At 45.7% G+C, this 20627-nt stretch overlaps 1 protein-coding gene across 2 annotated transcripts in view; it reads right to left on the bottom strand.

Moving 5' to 3' along the window:
• TACC1 (transforming acidic coiled-coil containing protein 1) overlaps positions 1 to 20169 on the bottom strand; it is a 100431-nt gene extending 80262 nt beyond the window's left edge. Inside the window, exon 1 of one of the 2 annotated variants that reach the window (XM_079778571.1) lies at positions 19745 to 20169. The gene's annotated coding sequence lies outside the window, so the exon portion shown is untranslated. The remainder of the gene's footprint in view (positions 1 to 19744) is intronic. The other variant, XM_079778573.1, reaches the window with a different exon arrangement.
• Positions 20170 to 20627: the final 458 nt, after the last annotated feature.

Here is a 20627-nt window from a genome sequence, read left to right as displayed (position 1 = left end):
CCCGCACGGGGGCAGGAGTGAGGCCTGGGCTGAGTTCTACAGAAATCTGGGTTGATCCTGGTTCTACCCCAGATTAGCTGGGTGAGTTGGGACAAGCGTCTTCACCCCCTCCGAATTATTTCTTCATCTGTAAAGCAAGGGAGCACATTTAATGTCCTTTCTGGGTTTGACAACCAATGAATGGATGCTCTTCCAAACTCGGGGGTGGGGGGTGGGGGTGGGGGGAGAGGGTAATGCCCGCTCTCCCTCCCATTGCACCTAATAACTCCCTTTTGGAATATTTTATGCTCTGTCTCACCCATTCCTGCCTCCCACCTCCCTCCTCTCCGGCCATCTGTCCACCCCAGTGTTTGGGTTTTGGGGGTGTTTCTTTGGGGTGAGAGGGTTTTATAAAGATTGGAATGTCTTTTTTCACTAACACCTACCTATTTACCCTTCCAGATCCAAAGCAAACCCCCTTCTATAACACTGTCCTGAATCCTGATATTACATCTTTTTTTGTTGTTGTTGTTATTGCTGTCTCCTTCACTGGGATGTAAACCTCGTAAAGATAGGAAATTTATTTTGTTTTCATTGTTCCTGCTTGGCGCTCACTTGTTGATAAATGTAGTCATTCTACAAGCTTGTTATCACCTTCCTTCCCAGTGTTCCCATAACACTAGTTAATTTCTCTAACATAGCATTTACCAATTTTATTTTGTAATGATCTCTTCACTCCTTCGTCTTTCCACTAGAATCTGAGTTCTTTAATGGCAAGTACGCTTTTGTATCTCTGTATCCAAGCTCAGTGCCTGGCACAGGGCCTGTACCCTGGATGGTATACAATGTTTGCTGAATGAATGAATGAGCCTGTGGGTGAGCACACAGAATGGTGTTCAACATTAACTGTCATTCTTGATGGGAAGCGCTAAGAGAATAAAGATGTATGTGGCTACATTTTAATGTCTCCAGAAAACTCAGAGACTTGTATTTACAACACTAGAGGCCCGGTGCATGAAATTGGTGCACGGGGCGGGGGGGGGGGGGGGGGAGGTGTGTGTCCCTCAGCCCAGCCTGCACCCTCTCCAATCTGGGACATCCCTCTCACAATCCAGGACTGCTGGCTCCCAACCACTCGCCTGCCTGTCTGCCTGATTGCCCCTAACCGCTTCTGCCTGCCAGCCTGATCACCCCCTAACCACTCCCCTGCTGGCCTGATCGACGCCTAACTGCTCCCCTGCTGGCCTGATTGCCCCTAACTACCCTCCCTTGCCAGCATGGTTGCCCCCAACTGTCCTCCCCTGCAGGCCTGGTCACCCCCAACTGTTCTCCCCTGCTGGCCTGATTGCCCCCAACTGCCCTCCCCTGCAGGCCTGGTTGACCCCAACTGCCCTCCCCTCCAGGCCTAGTCGCCCCCAACTGCCCTCCCCTGCAGGCCTGGTCACCCCCAACTGCCCTCCCCTGCAGGCCTGGTTGCCCCCAACTGCCCTCCCCTGCAGGCCTGGATGCCCCCAACTGCCCTCCCCAACATCTTGTGTTGGCCATCTTGTGTTCACATGGGGGCAGCCATCTTTGACCACATGGGGGCGGCCATCTTTGACCACATGGGGGCAGCCATCTTTGACCACATGGGGGCAGCCATCTTGTGTGTTGGAGTGATGGTCAATTTGCGTATCACTCTTTTATTAGATAGGATAGTTCTCCTTTTTTATGTTTAATGTTTACTTCCTGTTTATACATTATCTTCACTCTGTTATAGCCAGAGGGTTCCTCAAGTTCAGGGTGCTGCCACATTTTAGACATACACATCAGAGTATTTGGGGGGTGGGAAAATACACATTAATTCAAAGAAGTGTAATGAGACTGAATTGAGGTCTTATGGGAAGGATTTCAAGTAGCTGAAGAAAAGTTAACTCTTGGCAGATACTTTTTTTTTTTTTTTTTTTGGTTAAAATTCTTCACCCATTCTACTGGGAATACTTTGGCAATGTGATTGAAGAGCCAATGATATCACAAACATGACCCTGTCAAAGCTGTGGTCCTCTCCAGAGGAACACTTAGCCTCTCCTAGTGAGAAAGTTCTTTATCCCCCATGGGTCATTCCAAGGGAAATGGGAGGGGGAGTGACTGGGGTGGAGGGGGAGGATGGGAAAGTTGTGGACAAGACGGGCTGTGGGGAAGAGGTTTATTACTGTGAACGCAGAAAGGCTCAGGATGGTTTAAAAGAAAAAGGAAAAAATGAAACCCACAGCCTATTGTGGTGCAGAGAAACTAAGATAAAGATGGGGAAAAGGAGTCTATAAAATAAGGTGAAAGGTTGTCTATACGGGACCCAAATGCATCTCTGCAGAGATGCTTGTGTTGACTGATTTGCTGCCCTGGCTGGTACAGAGACATAGGCATTCGGGGCTTTAGACCCAGGGACGTGAAGCCAGTGAAGGAGATGAGATCCCTTCCCCTTCCAACATGTGAGGACACAGAAGGCATTGGCTATGAACCAGGAAAATGGCTTCATCAGAATGCAACCAGGCTGGTGCCCTGATGTTGCAAGTCCAGGCTTCAAAACGGAGAGAAATAAATAGTTGGGTTTTTAATACATAAGCTATCCAGTTTGTGGCATTTTATTTTAGCAGCCCAAATGGATTGAGATAGGAGGTAAGCCCTTTGGGGGCTCTTTCTTTTCCCTGCTGGCTGGAATGCTGATGGGATAGCTGAATTCACACAGCCATGCTTACTCCTGAGGCTGAAGCAGCCTGAATCCATTACACCCCGGAACCTCTGAGCCTGTCCTGGATTGCTTACCTACAGATTTCCTTTATGTAAGAAAAAACTGAATAACACATTGGTTAGCGACTAATACGTTGGATTTCTGTGAGACTCAGACAATGCAAACCCTAATCAGCATTCTGGCCATTAAGTTGGGGAGAAAAAGAGTCCCATTATCTAGTAGTCAAACTACATGTACCTGGAAGAACTGTATTACTTAGCTGCTTGCCAGCAATCGCTCCATCCTACTCTACAGATAAAGAGTGCTATTAAATGAGCCCTAATTCTAATACAGGTATACCTCACTTTATTGCACTTTGTTTTATTGCACTTGCCAGAGATTGCATTTTTTACAAATTGAAGGCTTGTGGCAACTCCGAGTTGCACAAGTCAATTGGCACCGTTTTTCCAACAGTGTTTTCTCATGTTATGGCTCTGTGTCACATTTTGGTAATTATGGCAATATTTCAAAGTTTTTCGTTATTATTATATTTGTTGTGGCAATTTGCTATCAGTGGTTGTGGTTGTTTTGGGACACCAGGAACCATGCCCATATACAGTGGCAAACTTAATCGGTAAATACTGTGTGTTCTCACTGCCCCAGTGACCAGTCATTCCTCCATCTCTCTCCCTCTCTTCATGCCTTCCTATTCCCTGAGACACAATAATATTGAAATTAGGCAATTAATAACCCCACAATGGCCTCTCAGTGTTCAAGAGAAAGGGAGAGTCACACGTTTCTCATTTTAAATCAAAAGCTAGAAATGATTAATGAAGGCAAAGGCAAAGTTTTTGGAGGAAATGAGAAGTGCTTCTCCAGTGAACACATGAATGATAAGAAAGTGAAACAGCCTTACTGCTGATATGGAGAACGTTTAGTGGTCTGGATAGAAGATCAAACCAGTCACAACATTCCCTTAAGCCAAAGCCTAATCCAAGCAAGGCCCTAACTCTCTTCAATTCTATGAAGGCTGGGAGAAGGTGAGGCTACTGCAGAAGAACAGTTTGAAGCTAGCAGAGGTTGTTTTGTGAGGTGTAAGGAAAGAAGCCATCTCTATCACATAAAAGTACAAGGTGAAGCAGTAAGTGCTAATATTGAAGCTGCAGCAAGTTATCCAGAAGCTCTAGCTAAAATAATTCATGAACGTGGCTACAAATTTTCAATGTAGATGAAACAACCTTGTATTGGAAGACGATGCCATCTAGGACTTTCACAGCTAGAGAGAAGTCAATGCCTTGTTTCAAAGCTTCAAAAGGATAGGCGGACTCTCTTGTTAGCAGCTAATGAAGCTGGTGACTTGAACTTGAAGCCAATGCTTAATTACCATTGTGAAAATGCTAGGGGCGTTAAGAATGGGGCTAACTCCACTCTGCCTGTGCTCTATAAATGGAACAACAAAGTCTGGCTGACAGCACATCTGTTTACAACATGGTTTACTGAATCTTTTAAGCCCACTGTTGAGACTTACTGTTCAGGAAAAAAAAAGGTTCCTTTCAAAATATTACTGCTCATTGACAATGTACCTGGTCACCCAGGAGTTCTGATAGAGACGTACAAGATTAATGTTTTTTTCCCTGCCTGCTAACACAATGTTCATGCTGCAGCCCATGGATTAAGGAGTCATTCTGACTTTCAAGTCTTATTATTTAAAAGATACATTTTGTAAGGCTCTAGCTGCCATAGACAGTGATTCATTTGATGGATGTTGGCAAAATAAAATAAAAAAAACCTTCTGGAAATGAGTCACCATTCTAGATGCCATGAAGAACATTCGTGATTCACAGGAAGAGATAAAAATATCACCATTAGCAGGTATTTGGAAGAAGTTGATTCCAAACCCCATGGATGACTGAGGGGTTCAATACCTCAGTGGAGGAGGCACCTGCAGGGGTGGTGGAAATAACAGGAGAACTAGAATTAGCAGTGGGCCGAAACCGGTTTGGCTCAGTGGATAGAGCGTAGGCCTGCGGACTCAAGGGTCCCAGGTTCGATTCCGGTCAAGGGCATGTACCTTGGTTGCGGGCACATCCCCGGTGGGGGGTGTGCAGGAGGCAGCTGATCGATGTTTCTCTCTCATCGATGTTTCTAACTCTCTATCCCTCTCTCTTCCTCTCTGTAAAAAATCAATAAAATATTTAAAAAAAAATAGAATTAGCAGTGGAGCCTGAAGATGTGACTGAGTTGCCGGGTTGTCACAACAAAACTTTAATGGATAAGGAGTTGCTTCTTATAGATGAGCAAAGAAAGTGATTGCTTGAGAGGGAATCTATTCCTGGTGAAGACGCTGTGAAGATTGTTGAAATGACAACAAAGGCTTCAGAATATTATGTACACCTGTTGATTAAGCAGTGGCAGGATTTGAGAGGATTGATTCCAATTTTGAAAGAAGTTCTAAATAAATAAAATGCTATCAAACAGCATCACATGCTATGGAGAAATAGCTTGTGAACGGAAGAGTCCATTGATGCAGCAAACTTCATTGTTCTCTGATTTTAAGAAATTTCTGCAGCTACCCCAACTTCCACAACCACCACCCTAAGCAGTCAGCAGCCATCATCGAGGCAAGACCCTCCCCACCAGCAAAAAGATTCTGACTTGCTCAAGGCTCAGATGATGGTTAGCATTGTTTTAGTAATAAAATGTTTTTAAATCAAGGCATGTACATTGTTTTTCAGAGATAACTCCATTGCCCACTTAATAGACTACAATACAGTATAGTATAAGCTTAACTTTTGTACGCACTGGGAAACCAAAACATCGTGACTTGCTTTATTGTGGTGGTCTGGAACTGAACCCATATTATATCTGAGTTATGTCCGTACTTCCCAAAGTTTAGCTCTGTCTGAATCTGCCTGTAAAATCTCCCCCCTACCCCCACGACCCACAGCCATCATTGCTAAGCAAAATTATGCCCTATTCCAAATAAACTTCCTCCATCTCACATCATTGTTTTGGCACTGCCTAACCATAAGGAAAAAAAATCAAAACTAAGAGACTGATTCCTAGGACAAAGCTGGAAAAGCCTTTAGGTGCCATCGAGTTCCACCTTCTTATATTTATATAAGAGTGAGCTAAGGCCAGGATGCTAGAGACGTGCCCAAGGTTACAGAAACCGTGCCAAAGCTGGAACCAGGACTCAGATTCCCCCGCCCCCACCCAGTCCTTTGTTCTTTCCTCGATCCTGATTTCCTTCAATCACACTTAAGCCAAATACAAAGATTACATGTCTGTTATTTTGATTAGAAAATTTTTAAAAATTACTTTAAAAACCATCTCAGTTATACTCCGTGTCAAAGGGAAAAATGCCCTTTGGCGGTTTGTCTTTGAATTTATTCTCAGTTTACTCTGAATAGTGAACACGCCCACAACCCAGGTCGGGACCTTTTCTCTGGCCTTGAAACCCTCTGGACTGAAAAAAATTAAGTCAGATGAAAGTCACATGCTTACTTACAGGGTAGGTATTCGGTGCCAGTTCCCAGCCAAATGCCTTTTGCCTAAGGCTAATTCTCAGAAATTCCTCTATAATTCCACCAGCCACTCTGTGTGTGACTGTTCTCTAATACTTTGTGCCAGCAAAACGGAATTCTGGCCAAAAAAAAAAAAAAAAAAAGTCTTTGTTCCCTGTTTCAAGGTGATGCATCTGTCACCTCTAATAAGTTGGCAGTTTCCAGAAGAGAGCTCGTGCTTCTGACCTGTGACCCTCCTCTTCTACTCTGGAAACAGCCGCCAAGTTCACAGTTTCAATCTGTATTCTCAGGGAGTGGAATGCAAGCACTTAAAAAAACACACCTTCTTTCCTTTTTTATTTCATTTACTCGTCATTTATATTCCTACATAATGGTTCATGGACAGTATGTTCTTTGTGTGCTTTTTATTAATTTTCTTTTAAAGCAGGCTATTTTTTTCTGCCCTGGTGTTGTTTTCAGAGATAGAACCTGCCTATAACTCAAACATCCTGGACTCAGTGACCACAAGTGTCATCTTGGAGTATTAACTCCTGTTACTTTTTTGGGTCTCATGCAACTTTGGAATAGTGACCTGGAGCAGCCTTTGGATATTTAAACGTGGATTCCAACCTCACTGTCTGGTCTTGGGGGTGGAGGGGAAGGAGAGTTCACCCACCAATTCTTTATTTCCACTCTCTGACCCAGCAGGTGCCCGCTTTAGCCATCCAAATGAGAAATGACAAAGCAGACAGGAAAACCAGAAGGCTGGCAGGAGTCCTGAAGGCCTGGGTTCCAGGCAGTGCTTTAATTTGCGAATCTTTGAAATTGAAATCATTATGCCCGGTTCACTGTATAAAAATAGCATGAATATAAAAAAAATGCTACTGTTCTCTAGCTGGGCAAAACAAACAGAGTCTGTGGAGTCTGAGTGTGCTATGAAGAAAGTAGAAGCAAATATTTAAAGGAAATCTCTAAAGAGAGACAAAGCAAATATACAAATTTCCTTAGGCTTAGAAGTTAAGACTGTCCTAAGAGGTCATGTGAAGACCTGAATTATTTATCTGAGAACATTTGTGAGCCAGACAGAGCAGTCAAGTTACAGGACTAAAACAGGCTTCTAACCTCAAGCAGGTTAAACAAAAGGAAGAGTAAGTCCAGGTAGAAGAGAACAGAACCGCTCTTTCTTCAGGAAGTCTGCACGTTTTCCACCTTCCTGCAGAGGAAGACCAGAATGGCACCGGAAAACACTGCACCTGCTGGTGAAAATCCCAGGGCACCCATGGCGTGGGAGTCAGGATGGAGAAAATGAAACTCTCATACCTTGCTAGATGTGATACATGCATAGCTCAGTAGGGAGCACTGTTGTTTTGCTTTTTCCACGTTCCAAGGAGGGGTCATGTCCAATCAGGACTTGGTTTCTGTATAGTCTTAGCTTTGAATTTTTCAACTTTCAACTCGCAAACTTCTTGTCTATGCTCAAAATCTGTGGTCCACATTGCTATTGATACTATAACCATTTCCTTGAGCATCTAGGATCTACAAAGGTGTGGACAGCGGAAGTGAGAGCTATAGACTCCAACTTTTGGTCCCCAGGAATCACCATGAATAGTCCCGGAAAGAAAGGAGGAGCTCTGACCTACTTGTAGGACAGGGCAGGGCATACAATGGTCAGTGCAAGAAGGGGAGCAGGGACTTGAGCAAGATACAATGAATGTGAGAAACGGAATACCTGGGTTGCCTGGACCAAACCAGGCCGAAGGACAGTCCTAGGGCCCAAGAGCTGAACGGGGCCAATGGGATGATCTGATTCCAAATCCCACCGGATACAGGAATCCTTTACTCAGGATTCCTGACCAATGGTCAGCCAACCTCTGTTTGGAACTTCCAAATATATTTCTGGTGACACAGAGCTGCAGCACTCAGATCCCTCTCCAAGAGAGGACTTAGCAACCCAGCTTCAAGGAATGTGGCGATCTGATCATCTCCAGCTGTCAGTGCCTTCAGGGTCTGCCTCAGCTTTTGAGCCCAGATCAGTCTTCTCTGGCAATCCCCAGCCAATGGCTGAGCAAGGCGGTAGTATAAAGGCCTGACCATTTTTGCCCAACATGGGACCCCTCTCTAAACTGTCAATCTTTGCTTTGGAGCTCCGCATTGGTCAGGCAGAGACTTAGTCCCGCCTGCATCACAAAGTGATGGCTCTCCTGCCCAATCTTGCCTTTGCTCCTTTTTCTTTCCCAGGTGTTATTTCTCCACAAACCTTAATAGGTGACGCACAGTGGTTATCTTTAGGGTGTGAAACTACTCTATATGATACCATAATGGTGGGAACATGACACTACCCATTTGTCAAAACCCACAGAACTTTACAGCACAAAGAGTGAACCTACTGTGTGCAAATTAAAGGAAAACTATTGAGGAGACCAGGAGATCCCAGGATGGAATGCACACTATGGCAAAACAACCTAACTGTACTACAAATGTATAAAACAACTTCACGGAAGGGGCTGGAGAGGAAGAGGTGCTGACCTAACTAACTCAGGAAATGAGTGGCATCTGTAAGACTAAAGGCAAAAGAAATTGAACATATAAACACTGTAATCTAGCTGATAAAGTTGTTTCCCATGAGAGTACGTGTTAACAATTCTAATACCACTAGATTAGTATACTGCAATTGAACAATGAAGTAAATGGATGGCAGATGGTGGGAGCCGGATTTCTCACTGTTGGAGTGGGAACTTATAGATAAGCAAAGGGAGGTCTAGAAAGATCCATGTGGTAATGGATTAGAGTTGGAAACATTAGTATCAATTCATGTTTTGCTTAATATAGAGTCAGATGATTGCATATAGAAATAGTTATAAATGTGTGTATATGCACAGGTTAGTATACACACATACTGTATATCTTCTTGCTCTATTAACTAAAAGGGACTAGAAGCAACAGCACCTCAATAGCAACAAGCATACTCAGCACCCAGAACTTGGTTTTTAATACTGTTCTCTAATAAAAGAAGCCAAGGTTACTTGGAAAAATGGCTGAATCTAGTACTGGGGCACGAACCATACAAGATGAGCCCTGATCATCTTCCAATGCTAGATAGTAAAGATAGTGCTAAAAACCAACCAACCAAGAAACCACCAAAACCCACGTTGATGGGAGTATAACAAAGAGACATAGAAGTCAATTAAAAGAGCTCCCAATGGCCAAAGTTGGGACAAATTGAGCGATAAAATTAATAAATTAGTATTGGATTACAAACTTAACGTATAAAATAAATATGCACGAGTCTCTACGAATATAAATAATGATTGAACAACTAAATAAATCAAGAGATGAGACAAATATCCCATGAAGAAGAATTCCAAGTAATTTATATAGATACTCCACCCTCAATGAGGCAATGCTTAACTTCCACTCCGTTAGCATGCACTGTGCAGAGTAACTTCCTTCCAAAAGTGCACATGGAAAAGGGGAAAAGACTTTACGTGGAGAAATCTGACAAACACTGCTTCAGCCAGGTAGTCAAGCTTAACACCAACAATGCTAAGTCATGTTGACAGTACATACCTGTGATAGGACACAATGAAATGGCACTTGACTTCTGTGACATTCCCAAGAACGCACAACCCCAGTGTAATAATGAGAAAAACATAAGACAAATCCCAATTGAGAGACGTCATACAAAATACTGGATTAGCAGTCCTCAAAGAGTTCAAGGTCATTAAAAAAAATTCTGAGAAACTGTCAAGCCAAGGTAATCTAAAGAGTCATGGCTAAAAAAAAAAAAAAAAAGTCATGGCTATAGATTTTTCTTTCTCTTACAAACAAAGCCACATGTCCACATTTATCAGCCAGGACCTTGGCAGGTAACACTCTCCAATTTGAGAGTTTCATAAAGAGACTGTTCACAAAGGCCTGAGTGGAGTTTGAGTGACCTCAAGAGATAGCAATTTCCCAGGGATGTATAGTGGGGGGACTCTGCTCCTACCCTAGGCCTGAAGGGTCTGCGGGACAGAGCCACGGGGCGAGGGCTGTCTGAGAGGAGTTGTGGTCTTCAGTCAGAGGACACAACCCCCCCCCCCCCCAATGGGAACCCAGCAGGAAAGGAGAAAATGGGATAAATACCTCTGGATCACTCTCTTCCCTCCCTCTGATTTCCAACCGTAGCCTCCATTGACTGAACCTAACTGAAAGTCAAATGCAAGGGAGCCATTCAGATCAACCTCCTGGACACAGAGGAGAGTGGACTTTACAAGGTTAAATGAAAATATCCAGCACCCATATAGTTTTAGTCACTTTTCAAGAGCATCCACACAACAGATTGGTTTTATGAGAGAAAGGGTCCCCTGGACCCTAGTTCTGTGACCTTGGGGAAGTCACTACGTCTGTAAGCCTCATTCTCCTCATCTGTAAAATGAAGGGTTTAGACTAGAAAGTCTCTGCGATCCCTCTCAGCCCTGATGCCCATGATTCTGGAAGCAAACTAAATGCCTCACCAGGCTACAGCTGATACGTGCCTAGAGCCCTGACAGCTGTTTATTTTCTAAAGTATACGCAGGCCTCTTTTTTCCATGACGTATCTCTGCATCTGTGCAAGGCAGTGCAGTGCATGTTGGTTACTGAGCCACTCCAAGGAAAGGAGCAGGCTTTGCTCACTCACAGACGTGTCACAGGCCTGCTGGGAGAGGAAACCTGAGACTGAGAAACCAGACCAGGCTCTGGACAACCAACTGCAAGAGGCCAGGAGGCAGGCAGAAGAGCAAGCCACTCACCAACGGCCGGGTCAGCAGTCAGTGGGCACGCCTGCCTGTTCCTGAAGAACACTTGAGGGGGCCTCCGCAGCTGGCAGCAGCTGTTGCAGCCCTCAGGTTGGCCCGGCAACGCGACTGGCAGGCCCAGCAAAGGGTTGGCTGCAGCAACCACGCAGATGGTAATGATTAGCCAGCAAGTCCAACTATGGAAAGTTCCGAGCATCCAAGAGAGCCTCACGCTGAACAATGAACATACAAGCCTTCCCCCGGCTGCCTTGGGACATTCTGTTCTGCTTTGTGTCTGCCTTTTCAACTACTGTCCGCTTCAGTCTCTTCAGACCTCCTTGTTTTGAAAATAGAGGGCGAGGCTAAGGAAGGGAATATTCCTATCACCTCTTCAGGAATGAAAGTGCAGAAGGTGGAAGCCCACCACTCCCAACCCCACAGATCTTGGGTGGCCTGGGATACACAACAGATTCCCTCCCTTTCCCTAACTCCACCCCTAGTCATTAAGCTAGGACTCTCCGTAACTACTGACGGGCCCCACGTGAGTGCTGGTTCATAGTGTGATGGGGGTGTCTAGAAGGACCTATATTCCAAAATCCTTAAAAACCCCTCTCAAAACATTGGACAGATATATGCAGGAAAATGAAACCAGACCACCTTCTTACACCAATACAAGAATAAACTCAAAATGGATTAAAGACTCAAAAGTGAGACTTGAAACCATAAAACTCCTAAAAGAAAACATAGGTAGTAAATCTCTGACATTTCTCTCAGCAATATTTTTCCGATATATCTCCTTGGGCAAGGGAAACAAAAGAAAAAATAAACAAATGGGACTATATCAAACTAAAAAGTTTTTGCATAGCAAAGGAAACCATCAACAAAACGAAAGACAACCTACTGAATAGGAGAAGATATTTGCCAATGATATATCCTATAAGGGTTTAATACCCAAAATTTATAAAGAAGCTATAAAATTCAACATCAAAAAAACAAACAATCCAATTAAAAAATGGGCGGAGGATCTGAAAAGACACTTCTCCAAAGAGGACATACAAATGGCCAATACACATATGAAAAGATGTTCAATATCATTAATCACCAGAGAAATGCAAATTAAAACCACAATGAGATATCACCCCATACCTGTAAGAATGGGAACTATCAATAAATCAACCAACAAGTGTTGGCAAGGATGTGGAGAAAAGGGAACCCTAGTGCACTGTTGGAAGGCAGATTGGTACAGCCACTGTGGAAAACAGTATGGAGTTACCTCAAAAAATTAAAAATGGAACTGCCGTATGACCCAGTGATTCAACTTTTGGGTATTTATCCGAAAAAAATCCAAAATACTATCTTGAAAGAATATATGCACCGCTATGTCCATTACAGCAGTATTTACAATAGCCAGCATGTGGAAGCAATGCAAGTGCTTGTCATAGACAAGTGGGTAAAGAAGTTGTGGTATATATATACAATGGAATATTACTCGGCCATAAAAAAGAATGAAATCTTATCATTTGTGACAGCATATACTAGTATGAACCTAGAGGGCATTATGCTAAGTGAAATAAGTCAGTTAGAAAAAAGAGAAGTACCATATGTCCTCACTTATATGTGGAATCTAAAGAAAAAATAAACAAACAAACAAAATAGAAGCAGACTCACAGATACAGAGAACAGACTGATGGTTGCCAGAGGGGGGGCTGATAAAAAAGGTGAATGAGAAGTACAGATTGGTAGTTACAGAATAGTCATGGGGATGTAAAGTACAGCGTAGGGAATATAGTCAATAATACTATATAATAAAAGCCTAATATGCAAATTGTCCCCTCAACTGGGAGTTCGACTGGGGAGTTCAACTGCTCGCTATGACGTGTACTGACCACCAGGGGGCGGCGCAGAACATGGCGGACGTCGGCGATGCTGCACTGGCAAGGGGCGGCAGTGGAGGCACTGTTGGCTCCATGGGCCCCAAGGAGAGGCGGGATGGTGGAGCAGGTGAGCGGGTGGCGCCAGGCCAAGGTGGATGTGAGCAGGGTCCAATTGCCCCACAGATGGTGACCAGCAGCGGCGGCGGTGGGGGGGGTGGGGGGGGGTGGGGGAAACGGGGCCACCACCCGGCTCCCAGGCACTGAGAGAGCCGATGACTCAGGCGGAGGGGGGCACTTGGGGGCCTAGGGGCTCAGGTGCTGCCCAGGGCCCAGAGGTCAGCTGGGACCTGCCCTTTCACACCAGAAGCTGGCGCTTCTATCCCAGCCAGGCCTAGGGACCGCACTATGCACGAATTTCGCTATGACACACACTGACCACCAGGGGGCAGTCAACTTAGACTGACGAAAAGAGAAACGGGCGATTGAGTCTATGAAGGATCACAAGCAGGTGGGGCTGAACTGCAGTTCGCACTGTGAGGCCCCGCCATCTGCCCAAATTCCACTGCTCCCCAGGCACTGCTCCAGAGGCGTGGTGCTCCCCACCCCCGTCAACCTCTCCGACCATGTCCTCCCTGGGCAGCTGGGACAGAGGGATGGAGGGAGGGGAAAAAAGAGACCAGGAACTCCATCCCTAGCGCCCGCCTCCTCCTATCAGACCAGAGCCACCCCAGGACTTGCACGGTGGCTCGAGAAGTGGGCGGCCTCGCTGCACAGCTACCACAACTCCCCAGTCTGCCCCAGGCGCCCCTCGGGCACTCACCCCACTTCTCCGAGCCTCAGTCTCCACCCTAGGGACCCACTTCTCCATAGCTGGGTGCAGCAGACCATGAAATGCTAGGGGCTGGGAGGAAGATGAGGGCAGACGCTCAGCTGACAGGGATGAGCGGGCCGGGATGAGCAAAGAGGCTCCTCCCCAGCTGCCTGCAACTTGGCGCACTACTACAGCCCTGGGGGGTGTTGGATGCCGGTTTCAGCCCGATCCCCGCAGGCCATGGGGAGGGACCCCACTGGTGCATGAATCCGTGCACTGGGCCTCTAGTATTATAATAACTACGAATGGTGCAGTTGGGCACTGGAAATATCAAGGGGAACGCTTGGTAAAGAATATGATTGTCTAACCACTATGCAGTACACCTGAAACTAATACAAACTAAGATTGAATATACACTTTAATAGAAAAATAAACTTAAAAAAAAAAAACAACCTCCTCAAACTGCTGATTCCTAAATTCTATTGTCATCCAGAAAGAAAAACTGGATCTTGTTGTAAACACACCCACACTTGGGACATGAGTGCTTTAAGGTTGTTCAGTGAATTAAGGACCTCAAGGCCTTGCTACCTACAGCTGAGGAAGGAAGGCGAGTCTGGATGTGAGAGGCTGAGAAGCGGGTGGAAAAGGGCCACGGGAGACAGAAGCGGACGAAGACAGTGCTCCAAGCACCGAGGAAGGACATCACATACTTCCACTGCTCCTAGAGCTGTCCCGGCTGAGCTGCTGCTCTAAATGTTTTAAAATGTCAAAAAAGCCACTTCTCTCTCAAGTAACACAGGAAAAACTTCCAATCTGGACTGCAGGCCCTCAGCAGGGAGTTTATCTTTCCAGCGTCGGAGAGTTTAACAACTGTGGTGTGTGGTGAGGGCTACCTAGGGAGTCTCCTTACTCCAAAATGCTTCTCCTCTGCACTGTCACAGAGAAATCCAAGTCTCCCACTGGAGCTGTACCTGCATATCAATTCATTCATTCATTAATGGCTTGCTAAAAGTCAAGCGGAGGCTTTGAGGAACAACAAATAGGATTACTTTTAGATATGGGATACTGGGGGATTCCGGGCACAGCAGGGCTCAGTGGGAGGCCACGGCTGGGACCCTCTCTGTGTTGTTAGGGAGTGACCAGATCCATTAAGAAAAGGAGAGAGGCCGCCACTGTGGAAAGCAGTAGGGAGTTACCTAAAAAAATAAAATTAAATTAAAAATGGAACTGCCGTATGGCCCAGCAATTCCACTGCTGGGATTTATCTGAAGAAACTGGAAACACTAATTCAAAAGAATATATGCACCCCTGTGTTCATTGCAGTGTTATTTGCAACAGCTAAGATTTGGCAGCAGTCCAAGTGTCCATCAGTAGATGCATGGGTAAAAGAGCTGTGGTACATTGGAATACTACACAGCTGTAAAAAGGAAGGAAAACTTACTCTTTGCAACAGCATGGATGGACCTGGAGAGTATTGTGCTAAGTGAAATAAGCCAGTCAGAGAAAGACAAGTACCATATGATTGCACTCATATGTGGAATCTAATGAACAAAATGAACTAACAAGCAAAATAGAGGCAGACTCATAGCTAGAGAGCAGGCTGAGAGCTGTGTGGGGGAGTACTCGCTGGGGGGTTGGAGGGATTGAGCAAAAAAGAGAAAAACTCATGGACACAGACAACAGGGTAGTGATTGTCAGTGGAAGGAGGTGGGAGAGGTAAAGGAGGGTAGAGGGAAATAAATGGTGATTGAAGGAGACTTGAGTTGGGGTGGTGAACACACAATACAGCGTACAGATGATGTGTTGTAGAATTGTGCACCGGAAACCTGTATAATTTTGTTAACCAGTTTCACGCCAATAACTTCAATAAAAAGGAGAAAATAAATGGAAAAGAAAAGGAGAGCGGAATCCTGGAGACAGGGGGCCTCTGGGAGTGCACCAGGAAGGGTTAAGAAGACAACCTGCTTCACAGGTTTACCCACACCTGGCTATGCCTGAAGGTCTGCTTACACAGGTACAGCTGCCTCCCCTGTCCCGTGCCCTTTTCACCTGCTGACCCCTGCTCTTCCCAATGGCTAAGCGTGTTGCACTTAGACCTTGTGCTGTAAGAATTATGGCTCTCTCCATCCACTTCCAAAGACAGCGCTCTTCAAACAAACAGAAATAGCTTCTATTAGGGAGGGTTCAATTTACTAGAACCATCATGTGAGATTTAGGCACCCATACCCAAACCAGATAGTCCTGAGTTAAAATGCCAACCTAGCACTGACTAGCTGTGTGTTTTCGTGCGTGTTACTTCCTTCTGTACACCTTTCTGTCATCACTTGTAAACTGAAGGTAATAATAGCTCTCACCTGATAGGTGGTCATGAGGATTAAACAAATGAGGTAACGCACAGGACGCACTTGGCACAAGGCTTGGCTCATAGTAAGTGCTCACTAAATGGCCGTTATTAATTTACTTATTGCCTACTTTTACTTCCAGGGAAAGGTCGGCCGATTCATGCACCCAACTTTCAAAATCATTGCAAATTTAATCCGGACTTAAGCTATGCTCACACGTTTGTTCTTTGAAAAAGCCACAGGATTCTTCTGTAAGTCATGCTTTCCTTACTGTTTTTTTTTCCCTTTAAATCAGCTATATTTAGCTTTGAACCTTTATATCTCAGCTTGAAATCCTAAAGTCATCCTTCCAAAAACACAAGTGATTCAGTGAATGTCATTTAGTCATTGAGAAAAACAAGCATATTTTTTTTTGAAATAACAATAGGTCTAATGGTTGGGACTAATTTCCATAATGGCAAGGATAAATAAATTATATTTCATTTAATCAAAGATCCAATTTGGCGAGGCCAACCCTAAAGATGTGTTGTTTCAATTCTACCTCTTTAATCCCTGGCAGAACATCTAAGCTCTTTCACGTAGGTCCTAAGTTATCTCCTAGGGACCCTGGGTCCTTCCTGGCTGGGGTCCAAGCACAATCTTTTCATCCCCAGTTCGAATGATTAGGGCCCATTTTATAGTCTCAAACACCAGTTACTTCTTTTTTTTTTTAAAATATATTTTATTGATTTTTTACAGAGAGGAAGGGAGATGGATAGAGAGCTAGAAACATCGATGAGAGAGAATCATCGACCAGCTGCCTCCTGCACACCCCCCACCAGGGATGTGCCCGCAGCCAATGTACATGCCCTTGACCGGAATCGAACCCGGGACCCCTCAGTCCGCAGATCGACACTCCATCCACTGAGCCAAACCGGTTTCGGCACCAGTTACTTCTTATGTCCAGCTACCTTACCTAAGTTAATCGCACAACCTCTTTTACACATAACAACATGTTTATTGAGTGTTTACTTTGTGCCAGACATAGTTCTAAATGCTTTATGTGGATGAAGGTATCATACTATCTTTGTGAAATAGGCACTGTTCTTTTCATCCCTCTACATAGGATATCATTATTTTGATAATTTTCCCAAGATGACCTAGCTAATATGTGGTAGAGCTGGGATTTGAACCTGGGAGTCTGGCTCCAGAGATGGCTCTTTCTCACTAAACCCCATAACCTCTCAGAGGAGAGGTCAAGTTTACCAGAGATGGACAAGAATCCTGAGTCCGCTTTTTCACAGAACTTCCGTGGAACTTTCTGCCCTCGCTCTGTCACTGTTCTTCTCAGCCTATTCTCAGGGGCATCCTTTGCCCAAAATATGAAAGAACTATATTCACAATATTCCTCTTACCTCTGTCAAAGAGGGCTACAAAAATATTCAAGGCAGTTTGCTCAGACTCAGGGGATATAGCTTCAATCCCACCTTCACCACCACTAACGGGCTGTGTGACCTGGAGCAAGTTGCTTGGTGTCTCTCCCTTTAGCTTCCTCATCAGCAGAGGGGACATCAGGCTGAATGCTGCCTTTTAGGGCTTTTGTGAGGAGGGCATGAGTTCACCTGTGTAATGTGCTCAGCACAGTGGCTCAATAAGGAAGCTGGTATCATTAAGGAAGATCTACACTGGCTATTATGATCATTGATCATGCAGCCCATAACTATGAACAGAAGTGAGGAGGGCACATTCAGAAAAAACTCAGAGAGAGGCCAGGTTGTAATCTCAGCTCTCTGCGGCCCTGCCCCGTGTCGGCCCCTGCACGTGAGGATGGGTTGCCTGAGAGGGAAGCTCTCACCTCCTGAGCCTGCAGGCACGTGCCTCCCCAGGGCAGGAGATGATCATTAAGTAGGAGGCAGATGGGGAGGCCCAAATGAAAGTCTAGACAGGACAAGCTAGAAATCCCTCTGAAAATCCACTCTGTCCCACAATCAGTCATTTCACCTGAGACAAAACATTCCTTGTTCCAGGTCAGCAGTTGACAAATTTTCAAAACTTTCTTTCAAATTGCACCCCGCCATGTACGTCAGGTAGAGATGTAGCTGCTTTGCTAGAAGTGGGAGGAGGCGGCTCCTGGAGCACCTACAGGCTCCTCCTGGTTGCACTCCTCCCCAAAGGGGAGCCTGTGTCCCTTCTGAAGAGCAATGTCCTTAGACTGAGGCATAAGAAACATCTTCTAAGAGAAACAAATAAATAAAATAAAACACGAACCCTGTCCTTAGGGAGCTTAGACTCTAGTAAGCTGTCAGCTACAGTCTTGCACTGGCTGGCAACTGAACCCCAACGTCCCTGATGGAAGGTACAAACCTAACAAGGCCCCATTGCTACCTTCTGCAGAACGTGAGCCTTTCAGTTGCCAGGGATTCCTCCACAGTCACACAGCACACTCAGATTGGGGGTGGGGGGTGGGGTGGGGGAGGGTGCATTGTCCACCTGCTTCAGAAGAATAATATTTTACAATGAACTTACCTTTCACAACACCTTGTGAGGCGGGGTTATGACTATCACATTTCACAGATGAGGAAACTGAGGCTGAGGATATAGAACTTGTCCAAAGTCACCTAGCTAGACAATGCTGGAACCAAGACTCAAAGCCCAGTGTCCCTTGTTTCAGAGCATGGTGGCATGGACTCCAGACTGGGGCTACCTCAGTTCCGATCCCTCCTCTGCCACTGGCTAGTTGTGTCTCTTGCCTCAGTTTCCTCGTCTGTAAAATGGGGATGATGATGATGATACGTACCACCCTTGGAATGATGCCTGGCACACAGCAAGTGCTCAACAAGAGTTAGTGGCTGTCTAATAGGTTATAACTAGATTTGTTCATTTCATTCTGCCATTTGCTAGGCTGTTAGAGAACAGTGCATAGCAGCATGTGGCTGAGGAGAAAAATGTGTGGTTCAGAGGAGCCAGTGCCGTGGGAGTGCCTAGAAAGGGCATTTGAAATGTCTCATTTATGACCGCTCCATAAATTTCCGAGTGCTCCTCACCAGAAGCCATGCTGAGTCCTCTGAGTCAGCCCGATGTCAGCACATGTGTTGCCATAGCTTTCAGCGACCACAGCTGGGAGCCTGTCCCTAAGGAAGCCGAGGGCCACATACGGCTGACTGGGTAGACCAGTTAGCTCTGCCACAGACCCTGCCCTGGGGCTCTGCCCATAAACCCACAGCACCGATGCTCAACGTGCCACCTCTCCATGTCCGGAGGGACAACTCAAGGGGTGTCCCCATCCATGATGGCGGGTGGGAGAGAGGGAAGGAGAGAGCATTGGGGAGTGAGAAGAACACATGGTCCAGGCCCTGGGAAACAGCTGGACCCCAGTTCATCAGGACGAAAATGCCTTCTCCTAGCCTTCCCACGCCGGTCATTTCTCTCTGAATCCATTCAGAGCTGAAGGTATTTGTAAATGCTCCTTGGCATTCCAGGGACTCAAAAAAAAAAAAAGTAAAGTAAAGTAAAAAAGAAAAGAGAAAAGAAAGAAAGGGAAAAAGGAAGGGAATTCCTAGAATTCTGCCATAACACTTTTCACATCGGAACTCAAATAAAACGTCTGCTTCCAGGGACCCAGGAATTAAATTTGCAAAGAGCGTGGGAAAAGAAACGTCTGACCTTATTCTCTGCGTCCACCCACCCACCACACACACCCATCCGCGAAAATGCCCTCGCCCGAGGCTTAAAGGACAAGCTCAATAAATGTCAAAGGATCGCAAGAATGCCCAGTCCCTCGGTTCCTACCTCTTCGGCCTCGGTCCCGGGGTCCCGGGGTCGTTTCTCTCTGGTTTCGCACCACCTGCTACCGATCCATCAGCTCTCCTTGGGAAGCCGAGCCGCTGGTCAGGGAGGGGTTCCGCGGAAGGAAGGGGAGGGCAGGCCTGAGATCACGGACGTGCGCAGGGGATGGTCTCAGAACCAAGCGCTTGGTTTCGGGGAAAAGGATGTTTTGTAATTTTTTGGCTTGAATTTCCAGAGGCTGAACAGGAAATGTCCACTGGGATCTCAAGAGAGAACCCGGCCGTGGTGTGCCTGCCGAGGGGGACGCGCTCTCACCCAGGGCCCGTCTGGAATTTAAAATTTAAAGCTCCGTCTGAATCCTGGTGCCTTTCCCCCCTTACTCTTCCCTCCAGCCCCCCCTTTATTTCCCTTAATGGAATGTCAGTTTCGTTCCTGACATGCTGGAAAAATTTTCCTCTGCCTGCTTGGCTCAGGATCGGAAAAATTTTCCTCTGCCTGCTTGGCTCAGGATCACTCTCTCTTGTGAGAGAATTTCTCCTGTTACACAGTTCAGCTTTTTTTTTTTTTTTTTTTTAAGAGAGCTATTTGTTTTGCCAACTTTTGTACTAAGGACATTTTTTTGATGGATTTCCACCCCTCCCCCATGAACCTCTGAATTCAAGAAATATACACACCCACATCCTTCTTGACTGTTTTTCCCCTTCTAATAAAAGCAACAACCATAATAATAACTGGTCAACGATCGCAGTGAAAATGTCCTTAAACTGTGGGCTCAGGCCAACCTTCCGATGTTCCCATCTGGGCCCACAGTGCAGTGTGTGTGGTGTGTGGTGTGTGGTAGGAGGGGTAACGATTCTCTTCAAGCCCCTCTCTAAGTTCTAGGTCT

The sequence above is a fragment of the Cnephaeus nilssonii genome (assembly GCF_951640355.1).
Source record: "Cnephaeus nilssonii genome assembly, chromosome: 8".
Taxonomy (NCBI): domain Eukaryota; kingdom Metazoa; phylum Chordata; class Mammalia; order Chiroptera; family Vespertilionidae; genus Cnephaeus; species Cnephaeus nilssonii.
Note: the sequence above shows the minus strand (reverse complement) of the source record. Positions and strands in the feature narration are given on the sequence as shown.